This window comes from Engystomops pustulosus, chromosome 10, assembly GCF_040894005.1.
Source record: "Engystomops pustulosus chromosome 10, aEngPut4.maternal, whole genome shotgun sequence".
NCBI lineage: Eukaryota > Metazoa > Chordata > Amphibia > Anura > Leptodactylidae > Engystomops > Engystomops pustulosus.
The window spans coordinates 5,162,735-5,177,856 of record NC_092420.1 but is presented as its reverse complement, the minus strand read 5'-3'; positions in this window follow the sequence as shown (position 1 = coordinate 5,177,856).

Below are 15,122 nucleotides of genomic sequence, written 5' to 3'. Positions count from 1 at the left end.
ATCTGAGTCTCCCGCACTCGGACATGTAATATCTGAGTCTCCCGCACTCGGACATGTAATAACTGTGTCTCCTGCACTCGGACATGTAGTATCTGTGTCTCCTGCACTCGGACATGTAATATCTGTGTCTCCCGCACTCGGACATGTAATATCTGGGTCTCCTGCACTCGGACATGTAATATCTGAGTCTCCCGCACTCGGACATGTAATATCTGGATCTCCCGCACTCGGACATGTAATATCTGAGTCTCCCGCACTCGGACATGTAATATCTGGGTCTCCTGCACTCGGACATGTAATATCTGTGTCTCCTGCACTCGGACATGTAATATCTGTGTCTCCCGCACTCAGACATGTAATATCTGGGTCTCCTGCACTCGGACATGTAATATCTGAGTCTCCCGCACTCGGACATGTAATATCTGGATCTCCCGCACTCGGACATGTAATATCTGTGTCTCCCGCACTCGGACATGTAATATCTGGGTCTCCTGCACTCGGACATGTAATATCGGGGTCTCCTGCACTCGGACATGTAATATCTGGGTCTCCCGCACTCGGACATGTAATATCTGAGTCTCCCGCACTCGGACATGTAATATCTGGGTCTCCTGCACTCGGACATGTAATATCGGGGTCTCCCGCACTCGGACATGTAATAACTGTGTCTCCTGCACTCGGACATGTAATATCTGTGTCTCCTGCACTCGGACATGTAATATCTGTGTCTCCCGCACTCGGACATGTAATATCTGTGTCTCCTGCACTCGGACATGTAATATCTGTGTCTCCTGCACTCGGACATGTAATATCTGTGTCTCCCGCACTCGGACATGTAATATCTGTGTCTCCTGCACTCGGACATGTAATATCTGTGTCTCCTGCACTCGGACATGTAATATCTGAGTCTCCCGCACTCGGACATGTAATATCTGGGTCTCTCGCACTTGGACATGTAATATCGGGGTCTCCCGCACTCGGACATGTAATATCTGGATCTCCTGCACTCGGACATGTAATATCTGTATCTCCCGCACTCGGACTTGTAATATCGGGGTCTCCCGCACTCGGACATGTAATATCGGGGTCTCCTGCACTCGGACATGTAATATCAGGGTCTCCCGCACTCGGACATGTAATATCTGGGTCTCTCGCACTTGGACATGTAATATCTGGGTCTCTCGCACTTGGACATGTAGTATCCGGGTCTCCCGCACTCGGACATGTAATATCCGGGTCTCCCGCACTCGGACATGTAATATCTGGGTCTCTCGCACTTGGACATGTAATATCCGGGTCTCCCGCACTCGGACATGTAATATCTGTGTCTCATCACTGTCTGACATCCCGGGATGGTGTCTCCTGTACATTGTGGGGCCACACGTGGCAGACGACTCCGTGTATGTTGATTGTGTTACTGACCCTAGGAAAGAACTGTCTGAGCTGACACATTACGTATGTCCGGGTCCTGCGCAGCCTGTGCCACAGAGTGATAGGGATGAGACCCCCCGGTACCAGCCTGGTCCTGCAACCATCCGTCCTGACAGTCTGAGCCGCCTGGCAGAGAAAGGGTTACACCAGGAGCCGCTTTCGGATTTGCAGGACATTTACCATTTTCTTCTTCTTTAAGGATGTAAATTGTTTCGATAGAAATTTCCTTCAGCGATTCCCGGCTTGTCCCTCGTGCGAATTGCAAATTACTCTGCACAGAAAGGGCGCCATGACTTTCACTTAGAAGAACGACCAAATCATTCCTAATGTTTCCTCCCGCGAAAGTTGTGACATTTTACTCTGTAATGGCATCGAGCACTGCTGGGAATTTCCAGGGTGCCGACTGTACTTAAAGGGGACCGGTCCCAAAATATTTCCTGTACAGGGAGTGACCTGAGAAGTATTCAGCTCTACAGGTGCATAGAACACTCCAGCTATCAGGACCTCCTCCTGGACACACAGGTACATAGTGCAGAACAATCCAGCTATCAGGACCTCCTCCTGGACACACAGGTACATAGTGTACAACACTCCAGCTATCAGGACCTCCTCCTGGACACACAGGTACATAGTGCACAACACTCCAGCTATCAGGACCTCCTCCTGGACACACAGGTACATAGTGTACAACACTCCAGCTATCAGGACCTCCTCCTGGACACACAGGTACATAGTGCACAACACTCCAGCTATCAGGACCTCCTCCAGAACACACAGGTACATAGTGCACAACACTCCAGCTATCAGGACCTCCTCCTGGACACACAGGTACATAGTGCACAACACTCCAGCTATCAGGACCTCCTCCTGGACACACAGGTACATAGTGCAGAAAAATCCAGCTATCAGGACCTCCTCCTGGACACACAGGTACATAGTGCAGAACAATCCAGCTATACTGTATATACACGGGTTTGTAGGGTTACGTCCTGTATATACACGGGTTTGTAGAGCTACATCCTATATGTAATATCCGGGTCTCCCGCACTCGGACATGTAATATCCGGGTCTCCCGCACTCGGACATGTAATATCCAGGTCTCCTGCACTCGGACATGTAATATCTGGATCTCCCGCACTCGGACATGTAATATCCGGGTCTCCTGCAGTCAGACATGTAATATCCGGGTCTCCCGCACTCGGACATGTAATATCTGGGTCTCCCGCACTCGAACATGTAATAACTGTGTCTCCCGCACTCGGACATGTAATATCTGAGTCTCCCGCACTCGGACATGTAATATCTGGATCTCCCGCACTCGGACATGTAATATCCGGGTCTCCTGCAGTCAGACATGTAATATCCGGGTCTCCCGCACTCGGACATGTAATATCTGGGTCTCCCGCACTCGAACATGTAATAACTGTGTCTCCCGCACTCGGACATGTAATATCTGAGTCTCCCGCACTCGGACATGTAACATCTGGGTCTCCCGCACTTGGACATGTAATATCCAGGTCTCCCGCACTTGGACATGTAATATCCGGGTCTCCTGCAGTCAGACATGTAATATCTGTGTCTCCTGCACTCGGACATGTAATATCGGGGTCTCCTGCACTCGGACATGTAATATCTGTGTCTCCTGCACTCGGACATGTAATATCTGGGTCTCCCGCACTCGGACATGTAATATCTGGGTCTCCCGCACTTGGTCATGCAATATCTGGATCTCCCGCACTTGGACATGTAATATCCGGTTCTCCCACACTTGGACATGTAATCTCCGGGTCTCCCACACTTGGACATGTAATATCTGTGTCTCCCGCACTCAGACATGTAATATCCGGGTCTCCCGCACTCGGACATGTAATATCTGTGTCTCCCGCACTCGGACATGTAATATCTGGGTCTCCCGCACTCGGACATGTAATATCTGTGTCTCCCGCACTCGGACATGTAATATCTAGGTCTCCCGCACTCGGACATGTAATATCTGTGTCTCCCGCACTCGGACATGTAATATCTGTGTCTCCCGCACTCGGACATGTAAAATCTGGGTCTCCTGCACTCGGACATGTAATATCCGGGACTCCCGCACTCGGCCATGTAATATCTGTGTCTCCCGCACTCGGACATGTAATATCCGGGTCTCCTGCAGTCAGACATGTAATATCTGTGTCTCCCGCACTCGGACATGTAATATCCGGGTCTCCCGCAATCGGACATGTAATATCCGGGTCTCCCGCACTCGGACATGTAATATCTGGATCTCCCGCACTCGGACATGTAATATCCGGGTCTCCCGCACTCGGACATGTAATATCCGGGTCTCCTGCAGTCAGACATGTAATATCTGTGTCTCCCGCACTCGGACATGTAATATCCGGGTCTCCCGCACTCGGACATGTAATATCTGGGTCTCCCGCACTCGAACATGTAATAACTGTGTCTCCCGCACTCGGACATGTAACATCTGTGTCTCCTGCACTCGGACATGTAATATCCGGGTCTCCCGCACTTGGACATGTAATATCCAGGTCTCCCGCACTTGGACATGTAATATCCGGGTCTCCTGCAGTCAGACATGTAATATCTGTGTCTCCCGCACTCGGACATGTAATATCCGGGTCTTCTGCACTCGGCCATGTAATATCTGTGTCTCCCGCACTTGGACATGCAATATCTGGATCTCCCGCACTCCGACATGTAATATCCGGGTCTCCTGCACTTGGACATGTAATATCTGGGTCTCCTGCACTCAGACATGTAATATTGGGGTCTCCCGCATTCGGACATGTAATATCCTGGTCTCCTGCACTCGGACATGCAATATCTGGATCTCCCGCACTCAGACATGTAATATCTGGGTCTCCCGCACTTGTACATGTAATATCTGGGTCTCCCGCACTCGGACATGCAATATCTGGATCTCCCGCACTCGGACATGTAATATCCGGGTCTCCCACACTTGGACATGTAATCTCCGGGTCTCCCACACTTGGACATGTAATATCTGTGTCTCCCGCACTCGGACATGTAATATCTGGGTCTCCCGCACTCGGACATGTAATATCGGGGTCTCCCGCACTTGGTCATGCAATATCTGGATCTCCCGCACTTGGACATGTAATATCCGGGTCTCCCACACTTGGACATGTAATCTCCGGGTCTCCCACACTTGGACATGTAATATCTGTGTCTCCCGCACTCAGACATGTAATATCCGGGTCTCCCGCACTCGGACATGTAATATCGGGGTCTCCCGCACTTGGACATGCAATATCTGGGTCTCCCGCACTCGGACATGTAATATCCGGGTCTCCTGCACTCGGACATGTAATATCTGTGTCTCCCGCACTTGCACATGTAATATCTGTGTCTCCCGCACTCAGACATGTAATATCTAGGTCTCCCGCACTCGGACATGTAATATCTGGATCTCCCGCACTCAGACATGTAATATCTGTGTCTCCCGCACTTGGACATGTAATATCTGGATCTCCCGCACTCGGACATGTAATATCTGGGTCTCCTGCACTCGGACATGTAATATCTGGGTCTCCCGCACTCGGACATGTAATATCTGGATCTCCCGCACTCGGACATGTAATTTCTGTGTCTTCCGCACTCGGACATGTAATATCTTGATCTCCCGCACTCGGACATGTAATATCTGTGTCTCCCGCACTCGGACATGTAATATCTGTGTCTCCCGCACTTGAACATGTAATATCTGGGTCTCCTGCAGTCAGACATGTAATATCTGTGTCTCCCGCACTCGGACATGTAATATCTGGGTCTCCTGCAGTCAGACATGTAATATCTGTGTCTCCCACACTCGGACATGTAATATCTGGGTCTCCTGCACTCGTACATGTAATAACTGTTTCTCCCGCACTCGGACATGTAATATCTGTGTCTCCCGCACTTGGACATGTAATATCCAGGTCTCCCGCACTTGAACATGTAATTTCTGGGTCTCCAGCACTCGGACATGTAATATCTTTGTCTACCGCACTCGGACATGTAATATCTGGGTCTCCTGTACTTGGACATGTAATATCTGGGTCTCCCGCACTTGGACATGTAATATCCGGGTCTCCTGCACTCGGACATGTAATATCTGGGTCTCCTGCACTCGGACATGTAATATCTGGGTCTCTCGTACTCGGACATGTAATATCTGTGTCTCCTGCACTTGGACATGTAATATCCGGGTCTCCCGCACTTGGACATGTAATATCCAGGTCTCCCGCACTTGGACATGTAATATCCAGGTCTCCCGCACTTGGACATGTAATATCTGGGTCTCCCGCACTCGGACATGTAATATCTGGGTCTCCAGCACTCGGACATGTAATATCCAGGTCTCCCGCACTCGGACATGTAATATCTGGGTCTCCAGCACTTGGACATGTAATATCTGGGTCTCCTGCTCTCGGACATGTAATATCTGGGTCTCTCGTACTCGGACATGTAATATCTGTGTCTCCTGCACTTGGACATGTAATAGCCGGGTCTCCCACACTTGGACATGTAATATCCGGGTCTCCCACACTTGGACATGTAATATCTGGGTCTCCTGCACTCGGACATGTAATATCTGGGTGTCCCGCACTCGGACATGTAATATCTGTGTCTCCCGCACTCGGACATGTAATATCTGTGTCTCCCGCACTTGAACATGTAATATCTGGGTCTCCTGCAGTCAGACATGTAATATCTGTGTCTCCCGCACTCGGACATGTAATATCTGGGTCTCCTGCAGTCAGACATGTAATATCTGTGTCTCCCGCACTCGGACATGTAATATCTGTGTCTCCCACACTCGGACATGTAATATCCGGGTCTCCTGCACTCGTACATGTAATAACTGTGTCTCCCGAACTCGGACATGTAATATCTGTGTCTCCCGCACTTGGACATGTAATATCCAGGTCTCCCGCACTTGAACATGTAATTTCTGGGTCTCCAGCACTCGGACATGTAATATCTTTGTCTACCGCACTCGGACATGTAATATCTGGGTCTCCTGTACTTGGACATGTAATATCTGGGTCTCCCGCACTTGGACATGTAATATCCGGGTCTCCTGCACTCGGACATGTAATATCTGGGTCTCCTGCACTCGGACATGTAATATCTGGGTCTCTCGTACTCGGACATGTAATATCTGTGTCTCCTGCACTTGGACATGTAATATCTGGGTCTCCCGCACTTGGACATGTAATATCCAGGTCTCCCGCACTTGGACATGTAATATCCAGGTCTCCCGCACTTGGACATGTAATATCTGGGTCTCCCGCACTCGGACATGTAATATCTGGGTCTCCAGCACTCGGACATGTAATATCCAGGTCTCCCGCACTCGGACATGTAATATCTGGGTCTCCAGCACTTGGACATGTAATATCTGGGTCTCCTGCTCTCGGACATGTAATATCTGGGTCTCTCGTACTCGGACATGTAATATCTGTGTCTCCTGCACTTGGACATGTAATAGCCGGGTCTCCCACACTTGGACATGTAATATCCGGGTCTCCCACACTTGGACATGTAATATCTGGGTCTCCCACACTTGGACATGTAATATCTGGGTGTCCCGCACTCAGACATGTAACATCTGCGTCTCCCGCACTCAGACATGTAATATCTATGTCTCCCGCACTCAGACATGTAATATCCCGGTATATAGCGGATGCACGGATTTGTAGGGCTACATCCTATATATTCGGGTTTGTATGGTTTGCGCTCATTACGTGATCAGGACAGGTTTGAACCACTGGATGATACGATCCACGAGGTCCTGGAAAATCCTTTGTAAAACTTTTTAATCTTGTAACTTTTTTTTCAGCTTTACCCGACTTATCCCACAACCTGTAACTTCCGGATCCTTCCTGTGCCCCTCCCTCCTCATCCCGGGAAGTCTCCGATAATCCTCTTCCCTTTGTTTGCACCTCGTTATCAGTCGCCATCGAGTCTCGGCAGATCGTTTCCTAATCGCTGTCACTTTCGTGTCCCTCCTGCCGCGGAGCCCCGGATCTCGAGTGTCAGATCTCGTGTTTCTGAGCCCGATCCCATTTCAGATACAGCGCCGTCTTCTCGGGATGTGGCGCCGGGTGACCCGTAGGTGTCAGGCAGACAGAAGAGTCGGGGGATTAGCGCTGATCTGACGGCGCCTTATCTGCCTTTCATGTTGGAGATAAGTTGGCGCTGGGTGTGCAGGTGGTGGCGGCTCTTATCTGCGCTCCCCAGGCGCTCCTCCCTCCCCCGCACAGGTGTTGGGGGTCCTTGTCCCTTCCGCACAATCCCTGTTCTTCTCTCCGCTGCCTCATATTCTCCCTTTGATCACCTTGTTAGGACAAATCTGAAGCAGCAGTTCCCTCCCTTAAATCCTTCTTCATCCTGAAGACTGAGGCCGGGGAAGTATTTACAATCCGCGCCGCGCGTCCCTTTAATCTTCTGGGCTTTACATGAGAGCAAAATCAGCAAATGCTCCCGGCTCTGGGATTTGGGGGAAGTTTATCCTCCTGCTTTGTGTGGACGTCTGCAGCTGCCGATGGATTTCATCCACTCCTTAATTACTGCAAAAGAAACATGGCGGCCGCCTGCAAGGGTTAACCCCCTGTGGCGCGGATTGGTCGTCGCTGGACGTAAAAATATAAATAGCAATCAATGACAGAGGCAAAGGGCAAAAATCACAGTGACGCCCCCTACTGGTGGTGGAGCACAAAGCAAAATCTGCTGCAGCCCCCAACGAAAAAATATCCTATACACAGATATCTATTGGCTATCATGTGGGATACTGCCAGCTGAACCATGTATCTAATCCCATCATGTGTGATACAGCCTGCTGAGCCGTGTATCTAATCTCATAATGTGTGATACTGCATGATTAGCAATGTATCTAATCCTATCCTGTGTGATGGTGTCTGCTGAGCTGTGTATCTAACCCTTTCATGTGTGATACTGTCTGCAGGGCTGTGTATCTAATCCTCTCCTGTATGATACTGTCTGCTGAGCTGTGTATCTAATCCCATCATGTGTGATACTGTCTGCTGAGCTGTGTATCTAATCCTCTCCTGTGTGATACTGACTGCTGAGCTGTGTATCTAATCCTCTCCTGTATGATACTGTCTGCTGAGCTGTGTATCTAATCCTATCCTGTGTGATACTGTCTGATGAACCATGTATCTAATCCTATCATGTGTGATACTGTCTGCTGAGCTGTGTATCTAATCCTATCCTGTGTGATACTGTCTGATGAACCATGTATCTAAGCCTGATGGGAGGAAGATCTAGGAAGAAATGCTGCAGGATAAGACATAAATGATAAATGACGTCTTGGAATAAAATCTCCCGTCTCAGCAGCGTCTTCAATGATTAATGCTCCAAATCCCCAAATATGTTCTAATTATACACTGCAGCCCCCGCCCCTCATAGCTACCTGCTGACCCCTCCATGGTGGGTGACCCCCAAGGAATATCCCACTCATCCATCACCAGACAAGTGATAACTAATATTACAGCTCCCATCCAGAATATCTAGAGGTGACTGCATACAGGGGTCCTAAAGGGAAACCATCAGCAGGAGTGACCATACAGACTACAGAGAGTGCTATGTATTGTCCCAGGAGATGTGTGTAATCAGACTTTTGAGCATGTTGTTAGTAGCAGCAGGACTGTGATATATGGATTTATATTCCAGGATTGTAGCTTCAACAAGTACATGGGGGTGGGAGTATCCATACACTGCTGTGCTCTGTGCTCTCTGCAGCCAGTGTTATGTACTGTCCCTGGAGAGATGTGTAATCAGACCTCACACTGCTGTGCTCTGTGCTCTCTGCAGCCAGTGTATTGTCCCTGGAGAGATGTGTAATCAGACCTCACACTGCTGTGCTCTGTGCTCTCTGCAGCCAGTGTTATGTATTGGCCCTGGAGAGATGTGTAATCAGACCTCACACTGCTGTGCTCTGTGCTCTCTGCAGCCAGTGTTATGTACTGTCCCTGGAGAGATGTGTAATCAGACCTCACACTGCTGTGCTCTGTGCTCTCTGCAGCCAGTGTTATGTAATGTCCCTGGAGAGAAGTCTAATCAGACCTCACACTGCTGTGCTCTGTGCTCTCTGCAGCCAGTGTTATGTACTGTCCCTGGAGAGATGTGTAATCAGACCTCACACTGCTGTGCTCTGTGCTCTCTGCAGCCAGTGTTATGTACTGTCCCTGGAGAGATGTGTAATCAGACCTCACACTGCTGTGCTCTGTGCTCTCTGCAGCCAGTGTATTGTCCCTGGAGAGATGTGTAATCAGACCTCACACTGCTGTGCTCTGTGCTCTCTGCAGCCAGTGTTATGTAATGTCCCTGGAGAGAAGTGTAATCAGACCTCACACTGCTGTGCTCTGTGCTCTCTGCAGCCAGTGTTATGTACTGTCCCTGGAGAGATGTGTAATCAGACCTCACACTGCTGTGCTCTGTGCTCTCTGCAGCCAGTGTTATGTATTGTCCCTGGAGAGATGTGTAATCAGACCTCACACTGCTGTGCTCTGTGCTCTCTGCAGCCAGTGTTATGTATTGTCCCTGGAGAGATGTGTAATCAGACCTCACACTGCTGTGCTCTGTGCTCTGCAGCCAGTGTTATGTATTGTCCCTGGAGAGATGTGTAATCAGACCTCACACTGCTGTGCTCTGTGCTCTCTGCAGCCAGTGTTATGTATTGTCCCTGGAGAGATGTGTAATCAGACCTCACACTGCTGTGCTCTCTGCAGCCAGTGTTATGTATTGTCCCTGGAGAGATGTGTAATCAGACCTCACACTGCTGTGCTCTGTGCTCTCTGCAGCCAGTGTTATGTATTGTCCCTGGAGAGATGTGTAATCATACCTCACAATGCTGTGCTCTGTGCTCTCTGCAGCCAGTGTTATGTAATGTCCCTGGAGAGATGTGTAATCAGACCTCACACTGCTGTGCTCTGTGCTCTCTGCAGCCAGTGTTATGTAATGTCCCTGGAGAGATGTGTAATCAGACCTCACACTGCTGTGCTCTGTGCTCTCTGCAGCCAGTGTTATGTATTGTCCCTGGAGAGATGTGTAATCATACCTCACAATGCTGTGCTCTGTGCTCTCTGCAGCCAGTATTATGTATTGTCCCTGGAGAGATGTGTAATCAGACCTCAAACTACTGTGCTCTGATCTCTCTCCAGCCAGTGTTATGTATTGTCCCTGGAGAGATGTGTAATCAGACCTCACACTGCTGTGCTCTGTGCTCTCTGCATCTAGTGTTATGTATTGTCCCTGGAGAGATGTGTAATCAGACCTCAAACTACTGTGCTCTGTGCTCTCTCCAGCCAGTGTTATGTATTGTCCCTGGAGAGATGTGTAATCAGACCTCACACTGCTGTGCTCTGTGCTCTCTGCAGACAGTGTTATGTATTGTCCCTGGAGAGATGTGTAATCAGACCTCACACTGCTGTGCTCTGTGCTCTCTGCAGCCAGTGTTATGTATTGTCCCTGGAGAGATGTGTAATCAGACCTCACACTGCTGTGCTCTGTGCTCTGTGCAGCCAGTGTTATGTATTGTCCCTGGAGAGATGTGTAATCAGACCTCACACTGCTGTGCTCTGTGCTCTCTGCAGCCAGTGTTATGTACTGTCCCTGGAGAGATGTGTAATCAGACCTCACACTGCTGTGCTCTGTGCTCTCTGCAGCCAGTGTTATGTAGTGTCCCTGGAGAGATGTGTAATCAGACCTCACACTGCTGTGCTCTGTGCTCTCTGCAGCCAGTGTTATGTATTGTCCCTGGAGAGATGTGTAATCAGACCTCACACTGCTGTGCTCTGATCTCTCTGCAGCCAGTGTTATGTATTGTACCTGGAGAGATGTGTAATCAGACCTCACACTGCTGTGATCTGTGCTCTCTACAGCCAGTGTTATGTATTGTCCCTGGAGAGATGTGTAATCAGACCTCACACTGCTGTGCTCTGTGCTCTCTGCAGCCAGTGCTATGTCTTGTCCCTGGAGAGATGTGTAATCAGACCTCACACTGCTGTGCTCTGTGCTCTCTGCAGCCAGTGCTAGGGACTGCCCCTACAGAGATGTGTAATCAGACTTTTGAGCAAGTTGGTAGTAGCAGTTGGAGGACACCCTCTTAGTGCACTTGGTGAAGCTTCAATCCTGAAATATAAATCCATATATCACAGTCCTGCTGCTACTAACAACATACACAGAGGTCTGATTACACGACTCGCCAGGAATAATTCATAACTTTACAGCTATTATCTCTTGTACAGAAATGTCACCAGTTATTGTGGAATTTGATATCACTATATAGCTCAGCACCTGGGAAAGTTGGGTTCCTCTTTATGGTAGTTGGGGCCACCCAGCTTTCCTAGGAAGAGATGTAAGTAGGATCTATGAGAGTATTATTATTATTTCTAGAACTCCTTACAAGGCGTCTTGTTCTCTCCGTGCTGCTCCCTGATGTGACAGTAAGGGGGCGCTCCGCTGCTGCTCTGCTTACCTGCCGCTAATTACACTGTAATAATGGAGAGTCATGTGCCGGGGTGTAATGGCTGCTGTGGGGTCTCAGAGGTAGTGAACGGGGCCCGGAATGTGCCGACCCTCAGCGATGTCCTACAGCGGCGCACCAGGCGCTCCGGGGACAATCTGTGCCGCTCCGTCCCCCGTCCCCCCGCCATTTATACCGACAAAGTGGAAGCAGGAACATTGTGCTCCCACCATTTACATCTTATGTTATTGTAACAGAGCTGCAATCACAATTCTGCTGTTACATTATGTCTCTCCTCCAGTCACAACCAGAGCTGCAATCACAATTCTGCTGTTACATTATGTCTCTCCTCCAGTCACAACCAGAGCTGCAATCACAATTCAGCTGTTATATTAGGTCTCTCCTCCAGTCACAACCAGAGCAGCAGTTACAATTCTGCATTTACATTATGTCTCTTCTCCAGTCACAACCACAGCTGCAGTCACAATTCTGCTGTTACATTATGTCTCTTCTCCAGTCACAACCACAGCTGCAGTCACAATTCTGCTGTTACATTATGTCTCTTCTCCATTCACAACCACAGCTGCAATCACTATTCTGCTGTTACATTATGTCTCTCCTCCAGTCACAACTAGAGCTGCAGTTACAATTCTGCATTTACATTATGTCTCTCCTCCAGTCACAACCAGAGCTGCATTCACAAGAGCGTCAATACATCAAATATTCTGCTCCATCACATCAAAAGCTACATTCACAATTCTGCTGATGCAACCTGCTGTTATACTCTAGTCCTATCCAGAGCTGTTTTTATAGTTCTATTGCCTTTATAATCTATTCACATCCAGAGCTGCATCCACAGCTCTGCTTTTAAAGGAAACCTACCATGTGATTTGATGCATTATGAAGCAAACACACCTTGAGACTGCTGTAGCTACACTGATGCAGAAACAAATCTTGTTTAATCCCTGAGTTGAGAGGCTTTGATGAAAAAAAATGATAACATTCAGGACCTCGGGAAAGCTGGATGACATGCTGCTTGCAGTACATAAACACATTACATGGAGCTGTCTGCAATGTCCAGGCAGGACTAATCATGAGCTGGATGACTCATACACAGCAGTTGGGGAAGGTGCAGCCATTGATTACTTCTGCCTGTCAGGGATTACATCATTCTCTGGAGCAGTGCATGACTAATGTAAGAGGAGAAGCCTGGAGCAAAGGAGCACAGAGCCTCATTATCATAATTGTATCATTGTTTTTTCAGCAAAACCACTCAGCTCAGGGATTAAACAAGATATGTTTCTGCATCCGGGTAGCTACAGCATTCTCAGGGTATGTTTGGTTCATAATGCATAAAAACAAATGGTAGATTTCCTTTAAAGCATGTCTTATTTTTAATCACACCCAGAGCTGCATTTCTAATTCTGCTGCTACATCCTGACTGTACACTCCAGTTACACCGAGAGCTGCATTCCTAATTCTGCTGCTACATCCTGACTGTACACTCCAGTTACACCTAGAGCTGCATTTCTAATTCTGCTGCTACATCCCGAATCTACACTCCAGTCACACCCAGAGCTGCTTTCCTAATTCTGCTGCTGCATCCTGACTGTACACTCCAGTTACACCGAGAGCTGCATTCCTAATTCTGCTGCTACATCCTGACTGTACACTCCAGTTACATCTAGAGCTGCATTCCTCATTCTGCTCCTACATCCTGACTCTACACTCCAGTTACACCCAGAGCTGCATACCCAATTCTGCTGCTACATCTTGACTCTACACTCCAGTCACACCCAGAGCTGCATTCCTCATTCTGCTCCTACATCCTGACTCTACACTCCAGTTACATCTAGAGCTGCATTCCTCATTCTGCTCCTACATCCTGACTCTACACTCCAGTTACACCCAGAGCTGCATACCCAATTCTGCTGCTACATCTTGACTCTACACTCCAGTTACACCCAAAGCTGCATTTAAACTTCTGCTGTTATATCATGTCTCCCAGTTATGATCTCAGCTGCATTCACAACCCATCAGCCACGTCCTGCTTTTCTATTCCAGACACATCCAGAGCTGCATTCACAATTCAGCTGGTGTCTTGTTATGTGTGCGCTCAGTGCTGCCCCCTGCTGGTTCAGTCTCTTAGCAATTTGTGACAATTGTTGCAGTTTGCTCTTGGAAGCCTCTGCCCTCGATGTCACCTTGAAGACAGCAGATGTTTTGTGTCCCCCATGGTCCCTCCGCGGAGACCCCCGTACCCCACCCTGGCACAGCAGCTCCTTCTCTTCTCTGCGCCTTTAATGTTGCCGGATCTTTCTGAATGACGTCTGTGAATCTCAGGAGATGGTAATCCGCAGACCGGAGAAGCGGCGTCCTGAATTGTCAATCTTTGGTAGGGATTGGTGGCGGCAGGTAGGATACAGCGAAGGACAAAGAACAAAGCGCTTCCCGTCTCTACACACTCATCAGTCTGCGCTCAGGCGGCTTTGTTCTGCACCGCGTCGGTAATGAAAGGACCCACAACACGTCGGTAATGAAAGGACCCACAACACGTCGGTAATGAAAGGACCCACAACACGTCGGTAATGAAAGGACCCGCGATGCTTCTCATCTTGTAATGTCAGAAGACGCCGGTCCCCGCCCAATCACATTCTGCAAAAATCAACAAGTGGCAAAAGTAACAAAATACTGAAAAATTGTCTCTCTAGTATCACTATGACCCTCATCTAGAGTCTAGAGTTACTACTCCATTCACATCCAGAGCTGCAGCGACACATCTTACATTACATCATGTCTATTACTCCCATCACATCCAGAGCTGCAGCGACAATTCTTATAGTAAATCATGTCTATTACTCCCATCACATTCAGAGCTGCAGCGACAATTCTCATATTACATCATGTCTACTACTCCCATCACATCCAGAGCAGCAGCGACACATCTTACATTACATCATCACATCCAGAGCTGCAGCGACACATCTTACATTACATCATGTCTATTACTCCCCTCACATCCAGAGCTGCAGCGACATTACATTGTGTTTCACATCCTCAATATTCTGCCAAACGTATGAAACGGATACATTTTTCTTAAAAAAATATTATGCAAAGTAACTCCAGAAAGAACATTCTTGCCATTACCAACTATAGGCTGTATCTTACACTAGTCACATCCAGAGCTGCA